Source organism: Nerophis ophidion, linkage group LG06 (genome assembly GCF_033978795.1).
Source record: "Nerophis ophidion isolate RoL-2023_Sa linkage group LG06, RoL_Noph_v1.0, whole genome shotgun sequence".
Taxonomy (NCBI): domain Eukaryota; kingdom Metazoa; phylum Chordata; class Actinopteri; order Syngnathiformes; family Syngnathidae; genus Nerophis; species Nerophis ophidion.
Window position 1 is genome coordinate 65,254,853 of NC_084616.1, and position 13,546 is coordinate 65,268,398.

The 13,546-nt window shown below is 43.3% G+C and overlaps 1 protein-coding gene across 1 annotated transcript in view; it reads left to right on the forward strand.

Annotated features, from left to right (window-relative positions):
• The first annotated feature begins 1,162 nt into the window (after positions 1-1,162).
• Positions 1,163-13,546, forward strand: part of dlgap4a (discs, large (Drosophila) homolog-associated protein 4a) — a 258,138-nt gene continuing 245,754 nt past the window's right edge. Inside the window, exon 1 of the mRNA XM_061904610.1 lies at positions 1,163-1,459. The gene's annotated coding sequence lies outside the window, so the exon portion shown is untranslated. The remainder of the gene's footprint in view (positions 1,460-13,546) is intronic.

Genomic DNA, 13,546 nt, shown 5'->3' on the forward strand with positions numbered 1-13,546 from the left:
CGTTGTGTCCTGAGCAAGACACTTCACCCTTGCTCCTGATGGGTGGTGGTTGGCGCCTTTCATGGCAGCTCCCTCCATCAGTGTGTGAATGTGTGTGTAAATGGGTAAATGTGGAAGTAGTGTCAAAGCGCTTTGAGTACCTTGAAGGTAGAAAAGCGCTATACAAGTACAACCCATTTATCATTTATTTATTTATCACAGCCGTTAAGCGAACATGGATCCTGACCGAATGTCAACCAGCAGGTTTCGGTGAGAAAATTGTGGTAAAAAGTCGCTTCTTACCGGAGATCAGCTGAGCTTGCGCAGTCCATAAAGCTGCCGTCGACCTCCCTGAGACACTGGCGTCAAAACACCCGTGGACACACACCTCCGACTATCAGGTACTCTTAGACTCACTAAAACACTAGCAACACAATAGAAAGATAAGGGATATCCCAGAATTATCCTAGTAAATGTGTCTAAAAACATCTGAATCCGTCCCAATGCAATCGCGTTTTTTTTTTAACTTGTTTTTTTTTTCTTTCTAGTCCGTCGCTATCAATATCCTCAAACACGAATCTTTCATCCTCGCTCAAATAACTGGGGAAATTGTCGTTTTCTCGGTCCGAATAGCTGTTTTTGTTGGTGGCTCCCATTAAAAACAATGTGAATATGTGAGGAGCCATCAACATGTGACGTCATCGTCTGCGACTTCCGGTAAAGGCAGGGCTTTTCTGTTAGCACCAAAAGTTGCGAACTTTATCGTGGATGTTTTCTACTAAATCCTTTCAGCAACAATATTGCAATATCGCGAAATAATCAAGTATGACACATAGAATGGACCTGCTATCCCCGTTTAAATAAGAACATCTCATTTCAGTAGGCCTTTAAAGTGCACATACATGCAGCACACGGACTTGCAAAAAGTGACTTGAACCTCATACAACAACAAAAAAAGGTTACATTTACGACTTAGTTGAGCTTAAATGTTGTACCACCAAGCGCAACGCGTCGTCCAAAGTGCGTCAAAATAGCCCACAACACTTTTTTAATTTTTATTTTATTTTTTACTGTGGATCATCCGAGCGCTCCCTAATTGACAAGCTGATGAAACACGCACGCGTGGTGAGTCATCCACCGTGAGACCGTCATTACGACTCAGTTGGGTTCATTTCGGAGGCTGCGTGTTATTCGACGTGGGCCCTCGGACGCCCCCACCCCGCACAATCGCACTCATCCCACGTCTCGTCGGAGCGAAAGGCTGCCGCAGCACCAGCGGCTGCCTCCGAAGCTGAGCTCCTCTCGCCGCCATGGAGTCTCCCGTGAGCCGGTGAGCCGCATCCAGACCCCACGGAGCCGTGTTTATTTACCTCGCAGACGCATAACCCGGAGATTCAGTCGACATGTAAGAGGAGGATAACTATTGGCGTGTGACGGAGACCAAAACATCCGCAGCTCATCGCATGTGAAAGGTGAGAAGGTAAGCTGGCTGTTCTACATCGGGCGTTGCGGGTTCATATTCCCCCCCCCCTGGATCAGGCGACATTGTTGCATCGACCAATACCATCTTGACTTTTTATTTTTTTATCATTTGGAAGTGGTCACCACTGACTTGTAGGTGTCATGACAGCAGCCTGTGTGTGTGCATCATCCTGCCGAGTCTGCTTCAGCCCAGGATGCCTTCAGACTTGCCAGACCTGCGCCTCCCTGCCATGAGGATCACGTCTGCATGGCATTCATGCATTTGTGTCCTATGGACAAGTTTGGGAAGGGGGACGAGTGGCTGTTTAGACATTGCTTAAAGGGGAACATTATCACAATTTCAAAAGGGTTAAAAACAATAAAAATAAGTTCCCAGTGGCATGTTTTATTTTCTGGAGTTTTCTTTCAAAATTTTACCGGTCTCCGAATATCCCTAAAAAAAAGCTTTAAAGTGCTTGATTTTCACTATTTGCGAAGCCACTATCCATTTCCCTGTGACGTCATACAGTGCTGCCAATGTAAACAAACAATGGCGAATAACACAGCAAGATATAGCGACATTAGCTCGGATTCAGACTCGGATTTCAGCGGCTTAAGCGAATCAACAGATTACGCACGTTTTGAAAACGGATGGTTGGAGTATGAAAGTATTGAAGAAGAAACTGAAGCTACTGAGCGAATAGCTATTGACGCTATTCATAGCCATAGCATGGCCGAATAGCTGCGTTAGCATCGCCGGTAAAATGTGCGGACCAAACGATCAGGACTTTCGCATCGTGTGACACTGGAGCAACTTAAATCCCTCGATTGGTAAGTGTTTTTTTCGCATTAAATGTGGGTGGAAGGAAACGTAATATAGTTGCAAATGCATCTGCAGGTTATCCATACATCTCTGTGCCATGTCTGCTTTAGCACCGCCGGTAAATAGCATGTTAGCATCGATTAGCATAGCATGTTAGCATCGATTAGCTGGCAGTCAACATCAACAAAACTCACCTTTGTGATTACTGTGACTTTATCGTTACAAATGCATCTGCAGGTTATCGATACATCTCTGTGCCATGTCTGCTTTAGCACCGCCGGTAAATAGCATGTTAGCGTCGATTAGCGTAGCATGTTAGCATCGATTAACTGGCAGTCACGCCGCGACCAAATATGTCTGATTAGCAAATAAGTCAACATCAACAAAACTTACCTTTCTGATTTCGTTGAATTTATCGTTGCAAATGCAAATGCATCTGCAGGTTATCCATACATCTCTGTGCCATGTCTGTCATCGCTGGTAAAATGTGGAGACAATCTGGCACATTCAATGGGGGTCTGGCGGCAGACACCTTCGCATCTTCGGGCCAGTGGTGCAACTTGAATCCCTCCCTGTTAGTGTTGTTACACCCTTCGACAACACACCGACGAGGCATGGTGTCTCCAAGGTTCCAAAAAATAGTCAAAAAAACGGAAAATAACAGAGCTGAGACCTAATGTTTACAATGGGTTGAAAATGAAAATGGCAGCTGTAGTACATCGGCGACCTCACATTCTGACGTCATCCCCTCCAGAGCGATAAACAGAAACGCGTTTAATTCGCCAAAATTCACCCATTTAGAGTTCGGAAATCGGTTAAAAAAATATATGGTCTTTTTTCTGCACCATCAAGGTATATATTGACGCTTACATAGGTCTGGTGATAATGTTCCCCTTTAAAGCAGGGGTGTCAAACTCAAATACAGAGTGGGCCAAAATTTTAAATGGAACAAAGCCGCGGGCCACGATTGAACAAATTAACCTTTTAATAGGGACCCAAACACGTTTTGCATTAAAGGGGAACATTATCACCAGACCTATGTAAGCGTTAATATATACCTTGATGTTGCAGAAAAAAGACCATATATTCTTTTAACCGATTTCCGAACTCTAAATGGGTGAATTTTGGGCGAATTAAACGCCTTTCTGTTTATCGCTCTCTCAGCGACGACGTCAGAACGTGACGTCACATCGGTCGTCTACCACATCGAGTCAAATCAGCTCTGTTATTTTCCATTTTTTCGACTGTTTGCCGGTACTTTGGAAACATCATGCCTCGTCGGTGTGTTGTCGGAGGGTGTAACAACATGATAATGGACGGATTCAAGTTGATTTACGTAGAATGTGCATCGGTTAGCACGGCATGCTAATCGATGCTAACATGCTATTTAGGCTAGCTGTGTGCATTATGCCTCATTTGTAGCTATATTTACATCCAGCCTTTCCCTCCACCCACATTTAATGCCAAAAAAACACTTACCAATCAACGGATTTAAGTTGCTTCAGTGTCAAGAGATGCGAAAGTCCCTCGTTTGGTTTTTACCTGCGATGCTAGGACAGAGATGGCAAGAATGTCTGGATATCCTGCGACACTCAAAGCAGATGCATTACCAACGATAAAGTCAACGAAATCACAAAGGTGAGTGTTGTTGTTATTGACTTATTGATCCAGTGTCAATGCGAAAGTCCCGATTGGTTGGTCTTCACATTTTACCGGCTATGCTAACGCAGAATAGCGTTAGCATGGCCGAAAAGCGTCAATAGCTATTCGCTCAATAGCTTCAGTTTCTTCTTCAATTTCGGTTTTGCTATCTGCCTCCATACTCTAACCATATGTTTCAATACATGGTTAATCTGTTGAATCGCTTAAGCCGCTGAAATCCGAGTGAATCAGAGCTATTGTCGCTATATCTTGCTGTGCGCTATTGTTTGAATTGGAATCGCTATATGACGTCACAGGAAAATGGACAGTGGCATTGCAAATAGCGAAAATCAAGCACTTTAAAGCTTGTTTTAGGGATATTCCGGGAGATGTAAAATTTTGAAAAAAACTTCGAAAAATAAAATAAGCCACTGGGAACTGATTTTTATTGGTTTCAACCCTCCTGAAATTGTGATAATGTTCCCCTTTAAACATTGAACAAGCAAGGCTTATATAACTTTTGTGACATGCAAAATCCAGTTTCAAATAATAATAATAATAATTTAAAAAAATATCACTGGCATATCAAATAAAATTTAAATAAAAATGTAATGCCTTTTTTTCTATTTGCAATCTTCTGAGGTAAATATCAAATTTTTTCCACAGGCTAATAATACATTTGAAAATAAAATAACAATAATGAATAAACCAAACATTCAAGCCTTGAAGTAGCAAACAAAAATGCATGAATAAAATGTTAATTATTGGTCAGTTTGCTGGAAGTTTCCCGTAAGAGTTAGTGCTGCAAGGGGTTCTGGGTATTTGTTCTGTTGTGTTACAGTGCGGATGTTCACCTGAAATGTGTTTGTCATTTTTGTTTGGTGTGGGTTCACAGTGTGGCGCATATTTGTAACGGTGCTAAAGTTGTTTATAAGGCCACCCTCAGCGTGACCTGTATGGCTGTTGACCAAGTGTGCTTGCATTCACTTGTGTGTGTATGTGTGTGTGTAAAAGCCACAAGTATTATGTGACACGCTGTTAGTATGGTGGAAAAGCGGACGTGACGACAGGTTGTAGAGAACGCTAAAGGCAGTGCCTTATATGGACGCCCCCAATATAGTTGTCCAGGTGGAAATCGGTAGAAATTCGGGAGAATGGTTGCCCAGGGAGATTTTCGGGAGGGGCACTGAACTTCGGGAGTCTACCGGGAAAATTAAGAGGGTTGGGAAGTATGAGTATTATCGGTGAATGCGGTGTTACAGCGGCACCGACGCTGTATAACACCGGCGGGCTAGCTCTATTGCTAAATTGATATTGCCTCAAGGGCTAAATTAAATTACACGGCGGGCCAGATTTGGCCCGCGGGCCAGAGTTTGACACCCATGGCTTAAAGGCTTACTGAAATGAGATGTTCTTATTTAAACGGGGATAGAAGGTCCATTCTATGTGTCATACTTGATCATTTCGCGATATTGCCATATTTTTGCTGAAAGGATTTAGTAGAGAACATCCACGATAAAGTTCGCAACTTTCAGTGCTAAGACAAAAGCCCTGCCTCTACCGGAAGTCGCAGACGATGACGTTGCAAGTGTGGGGGCTCCTCACATATTCACATTGTTTTTAAAGGCCTACTGAAACCCACTACTACCCACCACGCAGTCTGATAGTTTATACATCAGTGATGAAATATTAACATTGCAACACATGCCAATACGGCTTTTTTAGTTTACTAAATTACAATTTTAAATTTCCCGGGAGTTTCGTCTTGAAAACGTTGTGTAATGATGACTTGAACGCGTGACGTCACTGGGTTTTAGGAGGTGTGAGCGCTACACACACACACAGGTAAAAGTCGTCTGCTTTAACGGCATAATTACCCAGTATTTTGTAGATCTGTATTGCTGAATCTTTTGCAATTTGTTCTATTAATATTGGAGAAGTCACAGTAGAAGATGGAGTTGGGAAGCTTTAGCCTTTAGCCACACAAACACACGGTGATTACTTGTTTAAAATTCCCGGAGGTGAAAATTTACTATGGATCAGAGTGCGGTCAAGCGAACATGAATCCAGACCAAATGTCAACCAGCAGGTTTCGGTGAGAAAATTGTGGTTAAAAACTCAGTTCTTACTGGATAAAAGCTGAGCCTGTGCCGTCCATAGCTGCCTTCGACTCCCCTGTGTCACGATCCGCGACTCGGATCGTTTATGGTTTTGCCTTTTGATATGTTTTTCATCATGTTTGTTTCTGGACTCTGCCGATCCTTGCGTTTTAGCACTTCCTCGTTTGTTTTAGTCACCATGGCAACGTAATATGCTCCTCCTCACGGGCTCCTGTCACACACCTGTTTCTGATTATTATTTGTGTATTTAAGCCCACCTGATTCCTTAGTTCGTCCTCGGTCCATTGTTTGCTTTTGCAACAAGTCACGTATGTATTCGGTCTTATGTTTTCCATGTGCTAAGTTCCACCTTAGCTTCGCGTGTGGTCGGCACGTCACATTTTTGTACTTTTTGTAAGTTCAGCGTGAGCTTCCGTGCGTAGGCACGCGCTTTATTTTGTCCTTTTGTATCAGTGTTCTTTTGTTTTATTATATTAAAATCAGTTTCTTACCTGCACTCCTGCCTGTCTGGTCAACGTGCATTTAAGAGGTGGCAACTCCGCGCAGCAAGTGCGCCGTACTCGTGACACCCTGAGACACTGCGCGTCAACACCCAGCCGTGGAGACACCTTTCCGACTATCAGGTAATTTTAAACTCATTAAAACACTAGCAACACAATAGAAAGATAAGGGCTTTCCCAGAATTATCCTAGTAAATGTGTGTAAAAACATCGGAATACGTGCCAATGCTATCGCGTTTTTTTTAAACTCGTTTATTTTTATTTAAATTTTTTCTAGTCCATTGCATTCAATATCCTCAAACACGAGTCTTTCATCCTCGCTCAAATTAATAGGGAAATTGTTGTTTTTTTCGGTCCGAATAACTGTTTTTGTTGGAGACTCCCATTAAAATCAATGTGAATATATGAGGAGCCATCAACATGTGACGTCATCGTTTGCGACTTCCGGGAAAGGCGAGGGTTTTTAAGGAAGTACCAAAAGTGGCGAACCTTATCGTCGATTTTCTCTACTAAATCCTTTCAGCAAAAATATGGCAATATCGCGAAATGATCAAGTATGACACATAAAATGGACCTGCTATCCCCGTTTGAATAAGAACATCTCATTTCAGTAGGCCTTTAATGGGAGCCTCCAACAAAAAGTGCTATTCGGACTGAGAAAACGACAATTTCCCCATTAATTTGAGCGAGGATGAAAGATTCGTGTTTGAGGATATTGATAGCGACGGACTAGAAAAAAAACAAAAAACCGCGATTGCGACAGATTCCGATGTTTTTAGACACATTTCATAGGATAATTCAGAGAAATCCCTTACCTTTCTATTGTATTGCTAGTGTTTTAGTGAGTTTAATATTACCTGATAGTCGGAAGGGTGTCTCCACGGGTGTGTTGACGCGCAGTGTCTCAGGGGAGTTGACGGCAGCTGCATGGACGACACAAGCTAAGCTTTTCTTTGGTAAGAAGCGACCATTCACCACAATTTTCTCACCGAAACCTGCTGGTTGACATTCCGTCTTGATCCATGTTCGCTTGACCGCACTCTGATCTATAGTAAAGTTTCACCTCCAGGAATTTTAAACAAGGAATCACCGTGTGTTTGTGTGGCTAAAGGCTAAAGCTTCCCAACTCCATCTTTCTACTGTGACTTCTCCAATATTAATTGAACAAATTGCAAAAGATTCAGCAACACAGATCTCCAAAATACTGTGTAATTATGCCGTTTAAGCAGATGACTTTTAGCTGTGTGTGTGTGCGCAGCGCTCATACTTCCTAAAAACCTGTGACTTCTTGCGTACACGTCATCATTACACGACGTTTCCAATACGAAATTCCCGGAAAATTTAAAATTGTAATTTAGTAAACTAAAAAGGCCGTACTGGCATGTGTTGCAATGTTAATATTTCATCATTGATATATAAACTATCAGACTGCGTGGTGGGTAGTAGTGGGTTTCAGTAGGCCTTTAAGTTGGTGCAGAATTTCAAATACCAAAAAATAATGAATTATTTATGAAAGTTTTATTGCCAGAGAGGTTTGAAAATGAGCTTGTTAGTTTGTCTTGTCTCCTGTGATGCTGCCGTTGATGAGGCGGCGTCGGGCTGATCGATAACCCGCTTGGACGGAGGCCTGTGTTTCGGCTGTTGTCAAACAGCAATCTCGACAATTAAAAGGCCATTTGTCAGTGGAATATTGATTAATAATTCATGAGCTCGATGGGACCGCAAATCTGTGGACGTCAGTCTCACAGAAACATTGAGAGCTTGGCGGTCTGACAGCTGAAGCTTTACTCTTAACAAAACATAACACCTTGTCTAAGAGCTGGGCGATATTGCCTTTTTTTAATATCGCGATATTTTTAGGCCATATCGCGATATATGGTATATATTACGATATTGTGCCTTGGCCTTGAATGAACACTTGATACATATAATCACAGCAGTATGATGATTCTATGTGTATAAATTAAAATATTTTTCTTCGTACTGCATTCATATATGCTACTTTTAAACTTTCATGCAGAGAGGGAAATCACAACTAAGTCAATTGACAAAAAGTGTATTTATTAAAGTTATTAAGCAATGGCACAAACATTCAAGTCATTTCCAAAAAATAAAGTGCAAGATTGTCAGAGACATTTTAAGTGTCAAATAAAAATGAGCTGCATGATAGGAAATTAAATAGTATTCGTCCTTCACTATGTGGCATGTTACTACGGTTATGAAATTCTCTTCATTCTCTAGCGAGTGACTTTTCAAATGATGCTACATATTAGCAGTAATGCTAATTTTCATAGCAACACTTGTGCTGCATGCTTGAATTATTACGGTTGTCTGTTCGACATATTCCCACTTGAAGCCGAACCACCGCCAGACGATGGAAACCCTGCTGTTTTTATTGGGAATTAAGTTTTCCTTCATTTGTTACCAGATCCGCACCTTCTTTCTCTCGTACGGCCAGGTTAGCAGCTAACATAGCCCAGTCTGCTACTCGTCGGGACCCAGGATGGACCGCTCGCCTGTGTATCGGTTGGGGACATCTCTACGATGCTGATCCGACTCCGCTTGGGATGGTTTCCTGTGGACGGGACTCGCGCTGCTGTCTTGGATCCGCTTTGAACTGAACTCTCGCGGCTGTGTTGGAGCCACTATGGATTGAACTTTCACAGTTTCATGTTAGACCCGCTCGACATCCATTGCTTTCGGTCCTCTAGAGGGGGGGTTGCCCACATTTGAGGTCCTCTCCAAGGTTCTTATAGTCATCATTGTCACTAGCGTCCCACTGGGTGTGAATTCTCCTTGCCCACTGGGTGTGAGTTTTCCTTGCCCTTATGTGGGTTCTTCCGAGGATGTCGTAGTCGTAGTGGTTTTTACAGTCCTTTGAGACATTTGTGTTTTAGGGCTATATAAATAAACATTGATTGATTGATTGAAGTACCGCTCACATGTCTCAAAATGACAGGCATTTTGCAGATACTAGTACTGATGACAGGGCAGCGCGGTGAAATAGTGGATAGTGCTTGTACCTCACAGGGCGATGGTCCTAGGTTCGATTTCCAGGCCGGGGGTCTTTCTGTGTGTAGTTTGAATGTACTCACCGTGACTCAGGGATGGGAATTTACCGCGCATCCGCGGAATTCCGCCGATTTTGGCGCCGCCGGTCATTTATATAATATAATGCCAATGTGTGAAGGCACCAGATTGGCTAGCTCTACAATCAGCTGACGACATCAACCAATGACATTGCCCATTATAGGCGTCTGCACGCGTCGTTTGCCGACAAGATCTAGTCCCTGATCCCCAATTATTGTGAGCGTTTCTGAACTCGTATTCTTATAATCCATCCATCCATTTTCTACCGCTTATTCCCTTTCGGCGTCGCGGGGGGCGCTGGCGCCTATCTCAGCTACAATCGGGCGGAAGGCGGGGTACACCCTGGACAAGTCGCCACCTCATCGCAGGGCCAACACAGATAGACAGACAATATTCACACTCACATTCACACACTAGGGCCAATTTAGTGTTGCCAATCAACCTATCCCCAGGTGCATGTCTTTGGAAGTGGGAGGAAGCCGGAGTACCCAGAGGGAACCCACGCATTCACGGGGAGAACATGCAAACTCCACACAGAAAGATCCCGAGCCGGATTTGAACCCAGGACTGCAGGACCTTCGTATTGTGAGGCAGACGCACTAACCCCTCTGCCACCGTGAAGCCCCGTATTCTTATAATATTATATTATTCGTTATAATAGAAGAGAACAAGATGGCGCCGGCGTGTCTGGTTCGCTGCTTGCCTCTGAACACTACTGTCTGTTTTGTGGTTATTTTGACGTGTGTTTTGAGGACCATCGACACACTTTTAGTGTATGAACGCCAGGAGTTGTTGAGGATAGGCGAGTCAGTACGGTCATTTGAACTTTACAATGCAAGAGACTCAGATTCATTTTTCCGTACTAATGCTAACCTACCCGAGTGCTTCCGTCGGGTGAACACGCCGCTGCCCAGGAAGCGAAAATGCCGAGGAGTGCGATCCGGCCGACTGGTAAAAGTGAAAGTTTGGGTTCACATCCTGACGCGGTGAAGATCTCCGCACTTCCCCTGGAGTACAGCGACTGTTTTGGTCGCTATTTGTCACGGCGGGTGCTTCGACTGGTCGGCGGGACAGCGGGAGGGTCCCTGCGCGCTGCGCCCTCTTCGCTCATCTCACCAGGGCTCAGGTGGCGTGTCCCTGGCTAATCTTCGGCCTCAGTGCTTATATTCAATCAATCAATCAATGTTTACTTATATAGCCCTAAATCACTAGTGTCTCAAAGGGCTGCACAAACCACTACGACATCCTCGGTAGGCCCACATAAGGGCAAGGAAAAATTCACACCCAGTGTGACGTCGGTGACAATGATGACTATGAGAACCTTGGAGAGGAGGAAAGCAATGGATGTCGAGCGGGTCTAACATGATACTGTGAAAGTTCAATCCATAATGGATCCAACACAGTCGCAAGAGTCCAGTCCAAAGCGGATCCAACACAGCAGCGAGAGTCCCGTTCACAGCGGAGCCAGCAGGAAAACATCCCAAGCGGAGGCGGATCAGCAGCGCAGAGATGTCCCCAGCCGATACACAGGCGAGCAGTACATGGCCACCGGATCGGACCGGACCCCCTCCACAAGGGAGAGTGGGACATAGGAGAAAAAGAAAAGAAACGGCAGATCAACTGGTCTAAAAAGGGAGTCTATTTAAAGGCTAGAGTATACAAATGAGTTTTAAGGTGAGACTTGAATGCTTCTACTGAGGTGGCATCTCAAACTTTTACCGGGAGGGCATTCCAGAGTACTGGAGCCCGAAATGAAAACGCTCTATAGCCCACAGACTTTTTTGGGGCTTTGGGAATCACTAATAAGCCGGAGTCCTTTGAACGCAGATTTCTTGCCGGGACATATGGTACAATACAATATTACAATACAATACAATACAATATTGCAAGGACATTGTGAACTATGGATCTCGGGGAAAGGTGGCACTCTCTGACCACGCGAAATAGGCAAGGCATCTAAGTAAAGTGACTTTACGGAGAAGTACTTTTTCACTGGGATCTGCCTTCAAACTGAAGTCAAACATCGTCACAAATGCAGCCTCAAATCAACTATCGAAGCCCCCCACCTCCGACTCGGCTCCTCTCACACCAATCTACGACAGACGAGTCCATTCAGAGGTACAATACACGATCTTATGTATTTCAACATTTTTCATATTTTCAATTCTGGTTAATCCATTTGTAGGCTTATTTTTGTCTATAATCCAAAAGTGTGCAAGAATTTGATATTGTCACGCCTGTAAGTTTATGTTTTGGTTTTGGTCAGGTTATGTTTAGTTTTTTGGACATTTAAGTTCTGTCTTGGCACTTTCTGGTTTGTTTTCGTCTCCATGCCAACTCATTACTTTTCACCTGTCATGTCACGTCCCTGTTCTCAGCCTCACCTGTTTTCACTAATCATCATAGCTACTTAAGTCACTCTTTTTCTTGTCTGCTTTCTGGGATCTTCACACACGCACACACGCTACCCATGCTGCACCTCCTTCACGCCCTCGTTTATCTGCTTCATGCCTTGCTACGCTGTTCATTTTGTCCAAGTAAGTCTTTGTTTATAGTTCATAGCCAATTGTTTTTTGTGCGAAGTTCTTTAGTTTATGTCCATCATTTCATGCCATCGAGCAGGTGTTTTTGTTTCACGTTTGTACTGTGTAGCCAAGTTATATACCTCCTTGTGAGCGCCCTTAGTCAGTTGATTTTGTATTATAGTGTTTAAATAAATAAATATGTACCCACAGTCACGTCTCGCCCGTGCAAATCATTCTCTGCATCGAGGAAACAACTTTAATCCAAGCCTAGTTGTGACAGATATGTGTAAACTTGTATACATAAATTTCATCACATGATACATTTTTATGAAAATATTTGCTAATAAATGTGAAATTTTGTTCAGGAGATTATTGTTAGATTTTGACTCAAAATAGCAGGAAATGCATCCTAAGCTAACATAGATTTCAAAATATTTCTGGGGGGGGCATGCCCCCAGACCCTCCTAGCAGCCTTCTGCAAAGCGGTGTTTTAGGATTCAAAATTTTTCAGCTGATTTTATAAATCTTCATTCCCATCCCTGCGTGACTGTGTGGGTCCTCGCCGGGTACGCCGGCTTTCTGCCACCTCCAAAGACATGGACTGGGGGGGGGAAAGCTGATTGACAACAATAAAATTGGCCCTCATTATTTTGCGGTGAATTACTGCCAACCACAGCTGCCGGTATTTTACTGTAAATTTGACCGATTTTTTTTTTTGTGTACCATAATGATAGCAGCGAAGGAAGCTTTTATTGATGCATGTTGGTGGGTGTTTTCATATCTATTATAGTCCGTGTTACAGCACGCCATGATTAGACAAGATAGGGCACACTCACATATCAGTCTGCTGGGAAATTATAGGCAGAACATACTGTATCTGTGCATCTAAAGATCTCCAGCGTGAATTTTCTGGTGAGCACATTTGCTCAGCTGCTTAGGTACTCACGTGAGGTATATTTAAATCTCCCCACTAAATTCTAGTGGGAATAACAGTTTGCTCACTTAAATTTATACGTAGATTTGATGTAAAGCAAATATTGATAACACTTTAGCATGGGGAACATATTCTACGTAATACAGACTTAATCAAGAGATATTTGGACACTAGGGGAACATATTGTAAGGAACTCGGCCTAAAGGCCTACTGAAATGAGATTTTCTTATTTAAACGGGGATAGCAGGTCCATTCTATGTGTCATACTTGATCATTTCGCGATATTGCCATATTTTTGCTGAAAGGATTTAGTAGAGAACATCGACGATAAATTTCGCAACTTTTGGTGCTAATAAAAAAAGCCTTGCCTTTACCGGAAGTCGCAGACGATAACGTCACAAGGGTGAGGGCTCCTCACATCCTCACATTGTTTATTAAGGGAGCCTCCAGCAGCAAGAGCTATTCGGACCGAG